Source organism: Narcine bancroftii, chromosome 11, assembly GCF_036971445.1.
Source record: "Narcine bancroftii isolate sNarBan1 chromosome 11, sNarBan1.hap1, whole genome shotgun sequence".
NCBI lineage: Eukaryota > Metazoa > Chordata > Chondrichthyes > Torpediniformes > Narcinidae > Narcine > Narcine bancroftii.
This window is the reverse complement of record NC_091479.1, coordinates 54,161,054-54,173,598: the sequence shown is the minus strand read 5'-3', so window position 1 is coordinate 54,173,598 and position 12,545 is coordinate 54,161,054.

The following is a 12,545-nucleotide window of genomic DNA, read 5'->3' as shown; positions in this document are numbered from 1 at the left end:
CCAGCGAGCACACGTGGGGAATTTAAAACAGTAAAGCCAGTCTTTGTTTTACACTCACCTTGGGTGTCTCTTTATTTGGTAGTGCTGCCACAGTGGATGCTGCAAGGTGATAACTTCTTACTTGCTGCAACCAAACAGGTCTGCAAGATACACCAACCTAAATAGAAAACATGACCAGAAATCCCAGAGATCATAAATTCAAAAGGATTGGTGAAATCTTTACTCTGTATTGTTAACACCAAAGTCCCTATATTTTCAAGGCATTCGGACAAGTAACTGAGAAACATTACATTTTAAACTCATGGTACGTTAGGATCAGAAGGATTGGAGCATAATTGTTCAAGTGACTAAACTTTAAAAAAATAACATCTAACTTTATGAAGAATGTGATACTACAACAGGAAAAACTGATAGAATTAGACTCATTCTATGAGCATTGGGAAGCAAAGAAAAATGGATTGGTTTTCCATCCCTTCCTAAGCGACCCAATGACCCCGACAGGTCCTCCCCGACTTGCGACCGTAATGAAACCCGAAAGCTCCCACAATGGACGCAAGTCGGAGTTTTCCCGCGTAGGAGGAGCCCTGAAGTCTTCGAGCCTATTTTAAAAATCAAATGATTTGACAAACGAGAACAGAGACACAGGACACGTAAAACCCAACAAGTGCGGATTGACTTTGTGATTCAGTTTCTCAGGGTCCATCGGCTGGGGGGCAGCCATCTTAATTTCTGTGCGCATGCGCGATTTGTCAGTTGGCGCTTCCGCAAAGGCTTTGCTGAGTGGCCCTCAGTCGGCACGTGCGTATCAGCCGCACATGCGCGCACCCAACGCCAAGTCACAAATCTACCGCGCATGCGCCAACCAGACTTCGAAAATTTCTTCTTGCCCCTCTCACGCCCCTTCCCGCTGCCAGTTACCCCACGGCCTCCGGCCTCGCCCTGTCCGCGCCATCAGGCTTCCCACCGACCCCTCAGCTCCACCCAAACACCCCGCCGGTACCGGCCGCTCCCGGGTGGGGCCCGGCGGGCTGCGGGTCGCCCATTTTCCCTGGACCGCGCGGCTGAGGAAGGTCCCGGCGCCGACGCCAACTTTTTCCCATTCGCGCCCGCGGCCACGCGACGGACCCCGAGCAGACGACGTCGCCACCAACGTCCCGCCTCCTCACAGCAGGAGCCAATCAGCCCGCGAACCCGCCCATCAATCCAACCCTACTCCAGCGTCTCATCCAATAGTGGCTTCACCGAATCAACACTGAGCTCGCACAACTGAAGGAACCAATCAGCGAGCGACCGAACACACAGGCGCACCCAATCAGCATCGCAAGACAGAAAGCAGGGAGTCGAAGGAGCAGGAGACCCTTCTGCCATTCCATTTCATACTACCCCAACAACTCAATCAAATCCTTGGGAAACACAGGATCACTTTGTCCTGGCTCCAGGATTCCTCTGATCTTAAGAAATACATTGTACGCCAATTGCAAGGGAGATTATTTATTCTCAATCTTTCCTTCATATTTATTACCACTTCCAATTTAATGTCTGCTACTTTTTTCAAAGTATCTACATCTAAGTTCAATGCATATGATCCCTCTACGAATGTGTAGGACAATAAACTCATCACAAGTCCATGGATCACCATTTCAAATGAACCTTCAACAGGGTAGAGAATTCCAAGGATATTACATTTTCATTGAAGACATTTCTTAAAGTTCAAGCAGCAGATCAGTTATTGGGAAATTGTGACAGTTGATGTTCAACTTCTTTGCATTATCCTCTCTCGATCCATGCTGCTGTGTCCTCTCATAATATTGTACGGTCATCTCCATTTTTTCTAATGACCAAGAGATCCATATTCAAACTTTCCTCCTATCACCCGCTAAAAACACGCCAGAAACAAGTCTGACAATCTTTGTGCACTTCTCACGCTTCAGATAAGGAAACTGTACACATGACTCCCAATGTAAGATGAGCAAGACCATTCGATGTGAAATTGTGGGACTGGTAGAAAACAAAGCACCAATATCAGGAGACAAGGACAGTGCAGAGACACCCAGCTCCTGGAGACAGGGAGCAGCACAGAGATCCCCGAGTTCCGGAAGACCGGCTGAGTTGTACACAAGTCTGGAAGTGGCTGGGCCCGGAAGTATACAATGTTATGTTCCAGGGTAAACTGGAACAAAAGCGAGGCAATGCACTTTGGTAAATCAATCCGCTGTCCTCTTCACAGTCTGATCTGACTACCTGAAGGTGTCAGGGAACTGGCTTGGAGGGGCTGAGGCATGCTACAAGGATTGGTCAGAGCCAATTGTAAATGTCCACCAGAAATTGTGTCTGTGGGAATGACACTCCCTCTCAGTAATGGGGAAGAACAAGGTCATCAGGTGCAAGGTGCTCTCGGTACTGCTGCATGAGATGCAGGTGTGGCCCATCCCACACACCTCTGCCCTAGCAGTTATCAGAGAAGTTTCCCTCTTCATGAGGGGGTCCAAAATGAATGGAATGGGATGGAGGTCCATGTACGTTGCCAGACTATGGTGTTATGAGCCCAAAGGACCCCAAAACCCAGCAGCAATAGACGTTCACCAGGACAAGTAGTTATATAAAGATACGTTGTTTTTAATTATCTTTAAACATGAAAACAGAATCAAACTTTAACTTATCTCTATTAACTTAACTAACCTTAATCCCCTTCTAAGTCTAAGCGCACGTGTATGATGTGTTTGTAAATTTAAGAAAAGTTATTTGGTTCACAGTTGAATCTCACTTCTCATTCTTCCAAGTTCACTGGTTGTAGGCAATTCTGATACTGTGCACAGAATTGAACATGTATAAAGTTCACGAGGCTTTGCCATTCAGGAAAGTTCCGTTGGTTTTTCAGAGAGAGAGATTTGTTGTTCCAAAATTTCCACAACTGAGCTACCACGATTAGTCACCTCAATGTTTCGCTGATAAAACTTGGCCCATCAGGGCTCTCCAGATGATAACCTCTTCCTGGAATGTTCCTTACAGTTCCACTTATTCCGAGAGAAAGTTCTTGGACTACTGGCACATTTTTGGGGAAGCTGGGACCTATACCATAATGATGGGTGACATCTTAATCCCAGAGGGACCAGTCTCCTGGTGGGGGCATTTGCTAGGGCTGTCAGGAGGGGTTTAAACTATTATGGTTGGGGACAGGGTTTCAGGTTAGCCAGGACAGTAAGGTGAGGGTTAGTAGAATAAGGAAAGAGACAAGTTTAAATAATTTGAGGGAGGAAAAGCAGGAAGTAGTAAACAGATGTTGCAGTGAAAATTGTGAGAATGCTAGAGAGGAGGATGTGCAGAAGGTAGGATGTAGGAGATCCCTGAGTTGTATTTATTTTAACGCGAGGAGCGTAGCAAGGAAGCTGGATGAGCTAAAGGTGTGGATTGACATGTGGCATTATGATGTTGTGGCCATTAGCGAGACATGGTTGGAAGAAGGTTGTGACTGGCATTTGAATGTTCCAGGATTTCGCTGCTTTAGATGTGACAGAGTTGGTGGTTCAAGAGGGGGAGGTGTGGAGGATATTACAGCAGTGCTAAAGCAAGATAGACTGGAGGGTTCGTCAAGAGAGGCAGTGTGGGTAGAGCTGAAAAATAAGAATGGTGAGGTTACTATTATGGGGTATATTATAGGTCTCCAAATGGGGAAAAGGAACTAGGAAAGCAAATGTGCAAGGAAATAGGTGATATATGCAGGTGAAATAGGGTGGTGTTGGTTGTGGATTTCAATTTTCTAAACATCGATTGGGAAATGCAATCAGTAAAAGGGCAGGATGGCTTAGTATTTATGCATTGTATTCAGGATTGCTTTTTGCAGCAATATGTTGAGACGCCAACTGGAGTGGGAGCAGTGTTTGATCTGTTGTTTGGGAATGCAATGGGGCAGCTGACGGAGGTGAGCGTTAGGGAGAACTTCGGATCCAGTGATCATTTTGACATACTCTTAAGAACTTGAAGAGGGAAATTAGAAAGGTAAAAAGAAGGGATGAGGTGTCCATAGCTAATAAGGCGAAGGTGAATCCTCAGGGTTTTTTCAGATATGTGAACAGTAAAAGGAGGGTTCAACATAGAATAGGTCGACTGGATGATGGGACCAGTGAACTATGTCAGGAACCGTATGAGATGGAGAAATATTGAACAATTTTTTCTCGTCTGTATTCATGAGGGAAAGGGTCAAAGGGCTATACAAGATGAGAGGCAAAGGGCTTAGTTATGGAAAGGATAGGAATTAGTAAAGCGAGAGGTTTGGAGCTTCTAGGGTCAATTAAAGTGGATGTCTCCTGGTCCTGATGAGATTTTTCCCAGGACTATAAGGGAGGTCAGGGAACAAATAGCAGGGACACTGACAGCGATTTTTCAAAGATCACTGGAGGAGGGTGTGGTGCCGTGGGATTGGAGGGTTGCAAATGTTGTTCTGTTGTTCAAAAAAGGCAGTAGGTGTAGGCCAAGTAATTATCGGCCAGTAAGTTTGACTTCCGAGTGGGGAAGATTATGGATGGTATACTTCAAGATAGTATGTTCAAATATCTGGATAGGCAGGGATTGATCGGGGGAACCCAGCATGGGTTTGTGAAGGGAAAGTCATGTTTGACGAATCTTGTTGAGTTTTTTTGAAGAGGTGACAAGAAAAGTGGATTAAGGTAGGGCGGCTGAAGATATCTATTTGAATTTTAGTAAGGCTTTTGATAAGGTTCTGCATGTAAGGTTATTTAGGAAGGTTCAGTCATTAGGGATTAATAGATAGTGAGATGGGTTCAGAGGTGGCTGGGAGATAGACAGCAGAGAGTCATGGTGGACAACCGTATGTCATGTTGGAAGCCTGTGACAAGTGGAGTGCCTCAGGGATCGATGCTGGGTCCTTAATATTAATGATTTAGAGGAGGGTGTGGTGAACTGGGCAAACAAATATGCAGACAATACGAAAATAGGGGGAGTGGTGGATAGTGAGGTATATTTTTTTAGATGACAGGATTTGGTTTGTTTGGAAAAGATGGCAGAAGGAATTTAATGTTGACAAGTGTGAGGTGCTGCATTCCGGAGAAAAATAATATAAATAGAACATATGCAGTTAAGGGGAGGGGGTCGAGGAATGAAGAGGAACAGAGGGATCTTGGAGTTATGGTACAGAGTTCACTGAAGGTGGATTCCCAGGTACTTAATAAAGCATATGGCATGCTGGCCTTCATAAATCATAGCATAGACTAGAGTGCAGCTGTTTAAGGCATTGGTGAGGCCAGGTTTGAAGAATTGCGTTCAGTTCTGTTCTGCAAATTTTAGGAAGGATATAGATAAGGTGGAGAAGGTGCAGAGAAGATTTACAAGAATATTGCCTGGCTTACAGCATCTGGATTACAGGGAGAGATTAAGGAGACTGGGAGTTTATTCATTGGGAATAAAATTATGAAAGGAATAGATAGACAAGACATAGACAGACACTTTCCCGTGAGGGAATGGAAGGTTGGAACAAGAGGCCATGAGTTAATGGTAAGGAGGCAAAACTTCTGGAGAAATTTTAGAGGATGCTTCTTCACTCAGAGAGTGGAGGCAGAATGGAATGATCTTCCAAATGAGATAGTTGCGGCAGGGTCCCTTCTGTCATTTAAGAGAAGGTTGGATGTGTACATGGAGGTGAGGGGGGTTAGAGGGATATTGGCGGAGATCAGGAGGATTGAGCTAGTGGAGGATGTCATGGCCTGTTTCCGCTCTGTAAATGGTTAAATGGTTACATAGTGACACAGTTTTTCATTTCAGTGTCCCATCTCTCGTTACAAAACTCTCTGATACCCTCGTTCGTGCTGCACATTTCTTCACTGCTGCTATGGCTGGACTCAGAAAGTTTGCTTGATATTTATCCAACTTCAGTTTTGTATCTGCTTCATATATATAACCAAGCACAAATATTCTCACATCCTTTTGTATTTTTATCTTCATAATTTGTCCTAATAATAAACTGAAATTCTTCCACTTTTACACAGGTCCAAACCGAATGGAAAAAAAAGTCCCGATCACCTGATTACATTGAAAACATTTCTCAGAAATATTGGAGATAAGTCCATTTAATTTATATGGAGTATAGCAGAATTGATGTGGAGAATTGTATTTTATATCTGGCATTAATCATATTTGTAACACTCTTGACACAATCCTGACCCTATTTCTTCTTGAATTTGTATATTTCAATCTTCACACCACTCTGAACAGCTTCTTTCTGAAATCGTCACATCCAAGTCCGACTCCCATCTTTCTCCTGACCTCTGCTATCCTGGTTTTGGATTTTCTCTCTGGAGAGCATCGTACATTTCATTGATAAATTTGGGTGTATTTCCCATCCAACTCTTTGTTCCATTTCACTAATGTTAGGTGGAATCAGTGTTGGTCCCTATCTTTCTCTTAAGAATGATCTAAGCGGGAGAAAACAGAAGGTCCCACTGGCCTCTCCATATTTGTGTTTAATTGTTTGAAGAATTTCTTCCATGTAGCATCTTCAAAATATCTTATACTCTGTCATAACATAAATTTAATATTCTATTGCCTCTGTTCATAGGCAATAATACATTTTGACATACTTTGCTTTCCCTCCTCCATTGTTGTCAGATTCGTGTGGGTCCCACAGATTAAGAACCAGACCAAAGCGGAGGTACAAAGCACACATTTATTTCGGGGATGGAAACAGGACAACAGGGTCGATATGTTAGGCAAAAGTCTACACACAGAGTACGCAGGGAATAAATATACACTTCTAATAAGGAGGGTGAAACCGACAGAGACTGGTGGAAATTACATGAACCTACACATTCAAAATTCAGGATCAAAGTTATACTATGAGTGTCCACCCTTTGACCAGTATGGACATGGCTCTTGCTGCCTTACCTCGCGACTCACCCCAACCCAGTGTGGAAGATGCTACTTACTAGCCATGAGGAGTCGAAAGAGGCAGAACAAAGGGGAACATGGTCCTTTATAGTTCTGGGGGCAGTGCTGGGAGGGCCAATCTCTTGGGGCAGGCTGGGCCCTGTTGACTGCTGTGGCCAATGCTGAAAGCCAAGTGCAGGGGCTCAGCAGGGGTCAGTCGAGGTGATTCACCTGAGCCAATTGGGTGAAGGTCAGGGCTGAGTCTGGCCGGGCTGCCTGGACTGCAGCTCCTGGGGATTTAGGTGGGCCAATTGGGTGAAGGTCAGGGCTGAGTCTGGGCGGACTGCCTGGACTGCAGCTGCTGGGGATTTAGGTGAGCCAATCGCAAGGGTCACCATGATGACTTGGAGTGAGTCTTTGACCTTGATTGGCAGGTAGTGTGTCCACCGAACAGGATCGCAGCAGCGCCACCAGGTGGTGGACACTGTCTCTCCATGACAATCCACCCCTTTAGAAGACACACTGATTGCCAATAAAGTGCAACAGGTAATAAGAAGGTCTAACGGGGCAATGAAAATGTGAATATAAATTGACGATCACGTCATGGAATAACTATACCAATGATAACAAAAATAAGTGCAATCCCCCAGTGAATGATAGTCACCCAAATGCCTCTCGTGGAGCCAAATGGCCCCCAGGGTCCCCATGAGGTGGTGATGCTGGTGGATCTGGTCCCTGGATTTTTGAATTTTGGCTACCGAGTCCCGAATGTGGTCAGTCAGGTGGGTGATGTTAGAGGATTCCTTGGGAATGTAGGTGCAGCCCTCCTGGCCAATGACAGCACAGCTGCCAGCAGGTAGTCCAGGGCCATCCGATTTGGCATTTCCACCATACGTCTCTCCTTCAGCTCCACAACTGTTCATGTCAGAGTGTCCTTTGTTTGGTGCAGTGACACTGCTGACTCGTTGGCCAACATCTCCAGGAGGGTGGTCACCTGGGTCACTTCGTTGGAGAGACATGTGAAACTGTTCACTGTTCAGGAAAAGGCGACATAGAGTTGTGAACTCAGCCAGCGCCATCATGGGCATTAATCCCCTGTCCATCGAGGACATCTACAAGAGGCGGTGTCTCAAGAAACCAGACTCTACCCTCAAGGACCCCCACCCCAGCCTGTGACATCTTCTCAATGCTACCATTGGGATGGAGGTACAGAAGCCTGATGAACACCCAACAGCACAAGGACAGCTTCTTCTCCTCTGTCCACAAGAGCTTGATAGCTGTTTCATGAACACTGTTCTTGAAGCTTGGGGTGGGGGAGTGTGTGTCATGCAGAAGGTTTGTACACTACGACCATCGGCAACCTTGAGGCATGGCCTTGTGACCCTCGCTCTGCCAATGCTGTCAGGCATGGGGTTGGCCATGGTTGGAGCATGCTGGGAGCAGCACCGTGCATGCTGGGAGCAGTGCCAGGCATTCTAAGGGCAACAAAGTGCCGCTTGTGATGGCTATTTTTGTGAGAACAGCCTTCTACTCAAAACAGCGATGCTGCATGAGGGAGAGCTGACAGTTGAAGAGGTTTGTCAGTTGTCACCTCAGTGGTTGACATATTCAAAGTGTTTTATTCTGTGTAACAAGGCAATAAACTGATAACATCTACGAAGAAAGTGACAGTATTGCGAGCCTATATCATTTCAAAGCCTCTGGTTCCTGCTGGCTGCCTTGCCGTCTCCTGATACACATTTTTACAGGATGCAACTTCATCCACTTCTGAGTGGTTCCATCAATTCCCGATCCCTCGAGGTTGCCCTTGCAGGTTGATAGGGTCGTTCAGGCTTATGGTATTCTGGCCTTCATTAGTTGGGGATTGAGCTCAAGAGTTGAGAGGTCACGTTACAGCTCGAGAAAACTCTTGTTAGATCACAATTAGAATATTGTGTTCAGTTCTGGTTTCCTCATTACTGGAAGTTTTGCAGAGGGTAAATGTAAATGTTCCACTATCATCATGTAACACTACATTGAGAATGTAACATACATGAAATTCTTTAACTTTATTCTACGGGAAGGCGGACAGAGTGTCGCCACTTTCTCCAGCGCCCCTCAGAAATCTACAGCACCGGGTGTCTCTAGGCGGTCTCCCCTCCAAGTCCTAAGCCTGCTTCACTTCCAAGATCAGGCAATCTCAGGAAGATTCAGACTATTAAGGTGCAGAGAAGATTTATGAGGAGGTTGCCTGAACTGAAAAATGAGGCAAGCTTAACAGAGCTAGGGCTTTTCTCTTCGGAGTGAAGAAGGATAAGTGGTGACAATAGAGGTCTACAAGATTATGAGGGCATTGGTAGGGTAGATTTTCCTGGGGAGAGAGGAGCAAATACCAGAAGACAGAGAGATGTTAATGAGACTATCTCAGAAATGATGTAATGTTGTTGGAGAGGGTGCAAAGATTGTCTAGGATTATTCCTGGAATGCAGGGGGTGGCGTATGGGGAACATTTGGTGCCTGATGGGTTGTATTCGTTGGAGTGTAAGAGAATATCATAGAGATATTTTGAATGTTGAAAGATTTTGACAGAGTGAATGCGGATTAGATATTTCCCTTGATAGGTGAATCGAGGACAAGGGTCATAATCTTAAAATTAGAAATTATTCAATCAGAGAGGAGGAAGAACTTCTTTAGTCAGAGGGTCGCGGATCTGTGGAACCCACAGCCGCACAAGGCAGTGGAGGTCAGATCACGAGGAGAATTTAAATAGGAAATGGATAAGTATCTCATTAGTAAGGGTATCAAGAGACCTGGGGAAAAGGCTGGAAATTGGAACAAGGTTCAGCTGAGTGTAGAGTCATGGAACAGACTCGATGGGCCTAGTGACCTGCTTCTGTCCGTTTACCTTGTTATCAGATTTCCGAATGTTCAACGAACCATAGACACGATCTCATATTCTCTTCTTTTGAAAATGTAATTTATAGCAATATTTCCACCTGTGATACTGCTGCGGAACAATACATTCCGTGAAATGTTCATGAGAATAAATTCGGATCCTGATTCTGCATTTTTCCAAAACAAAGTCTAATTAATAGAGTAGAGATACATGCTCCGTTTGTGTCTCCTGACCTATTGTTAATGTGAGGGGTGGTGGGGTGAAATCAGTCACTTTGGACTCATTTAGGAAGATTTATTTTTGAGATTTGCAGTATATAGATGATTACTAAGTGATAAGTGATGAAGCTCCTCATGTCGGGGAAGAGATACAGAAGGATTTCAGCCAGATCCCACCGGCTGAGGAGCTGCTTCTTCCCACAGGCCATGAGAAGAGCTGCTGAACAACGGATGAATTGCTGAATCAACTTCTCATGACTCGATGATTTGTGAAGAATATTTATTTTTAATAAATGTATTTCAGACATGCGTTGAGGTGTAACGGGTTTATATAGAGTGTAGAAAAAGAGACGTCTCACAGAATTGTTTTCCAGCATTTTGCTAAGTAGGTTCTGTGTCGATGTGTCGTTGTTCTGTATGTGTCTTGTGTCTGATGTGTGTTTGCATGTTTTTGCATATTACCAACTGAGATCCTACTTGAAAGATAAATTAGGAAGCAACTTGAGTTTACCAGAGGGAAGTAACCTTGAATATGTGATTACAGATACAATGTTAATCAAAAGATTTATAAAAAATATGTATATTAAACTGCAAGAAAAGGAAAATGAGGAAACAAATGGTAAAACTAAACAAAAATGGGAACAAGATTTAAATATAAAGATAAAAAAGGAAACATGGGAGAAGTTATGCTCTGGAACGATGAGAAATACAATAAATACGAGGCTGCGTATGATACAATATAATTGGTTACAAAGACTATACATTACACCGCAAAAGTTAAATAAATGGGACCCAACAGTATCGGATAGATGTTTTCGATGTAAAAAAGAAAGGGGAACAACAATTCATGCAATCTGGACATGTGAGAGAGTAGAAAAATTTTGGGATGATCTCAATCAGATATTAAATAAAATAACAGAAAACAATATACCAAAGAATCCAGAGATCTTTCTCCTAAGTAACATAAAAAATAAAGAATTTGGAATTGACTTGGAGGATGCACAAAAAAGATTTGTTAAGATAGCCCTAGCTGTAGCAAAAAAATGTATTATGTCAACCTGGAAATTGGAAGATAATTTGAAAATACAACAATGGTATATAGAAATGAATAAATGTATTCCATTAGAAAAAATAACATATAGTTTAAGAAATAATATTGAAATATTCGAACAAGTATGGGAGCCTTACATTAAATACAATAGCGAAAACCTACCGGGAACAAACATTACCTAAGTTGATGGAAGGAGAAGAGAAGAAAAGAATGGACTCAGTAGAATTTCTGGTGTATTTTTGTTGAATGACAACATTGTCTAACTGAATTAATGCAACCTAGATTGTATAACTAAAATGGATGAGAGGGGGGGGGGGGATGGGGGGGTGGCTTGGGAGGAGGGAGGGGGGAGGGAGAAAAAGTCACTGTAAATGTGTGGAAAAGAAAAAGTGTATATCATGGCTATTGTGATTTATGGTGTGAAAAATAAAAAATTTAAAAAAAAAAAAAAAAAGAACCAGAGGACACTGTTTCATCAGGTTCTACTTATGAAATCGGATGAGATATTAACTAATTTTCTTCGCTGAGTGTCGTGAATTCATATTGAAAGGCAGTGGATATCCTTTTCTGAGGATATTTCACCTGGTCACCTCATTCTAGGAATGAGGTGGAAGCTATGGAGAGGGTGCAGAGGAGATTCACCAGGATGTGGCCTGATTTGGAAAATAAGTCTTATAAGGCAAGGTGAGCAGAGGTAGGGCTTTTCTATGGACACCAAAGAAGGATGAGAGGTGACTTAATAGAGGTCCAAGAGACGATGAGAGGCACAGATAGGGTGGACAGCCAGCACATTTTTCCTGGGGCGAGAATACCAGAGGACTACTAAATAAGGTGAGAGGAGGAAATTTTTGGCATAGAAGTATGAGTGGAGACTTAATAGCAGACTACAAGATTACGAGAGGCATAGATAAGGTGGAGAGCCAGCACCTGTTTCCAAAGGCAGGAATAGCAAGGACCAGAGGACATGTGTACAAAGTGAAGGGAAGGAAGTTTATGGGAGACATCGGGGGTAGGTTATTTTTACACAGAGTTGTGGGTGCCTGGAATGCTTTGCTAGGGATAGTGGTGGAGGGTCAAACATTAGGGGCATTTAAGAGGCTCTTAGACAGGCACAGGGATGGAAGAAAAATAGAGGGTAATTGGATAGGGAGAGTTTAGTTTTTTTTAAAAAAAAGAATATATGGGTCGGCACAACATTCAGGGCTTCCTGTGTTGAACAAGCAGTTTGTAAATGCAGCCGTTTACCTCAATGTTCATGGTGGACTTTGCTTATTGGTGTATGCTACTCTGATCTAGAATGATGGATGCCAGTGTAAGTTTGTTGTCTGTCTCAGTTGCTATTCTATGTGTGTGTCAGCAACTTCCAAAATGTCTACCCCGAAGATGGCTACTCCCATGGTTTGCACGCAGTCACTGCCGGAAATGATGTTAACCCTGTCCGTCGTGCTCGGGCCCCCACCATGCTGTTTTTCATGACTAGAAATGGGGCTGGAGGTGACACAGTCCAAGCTGGCCATGGTCATTG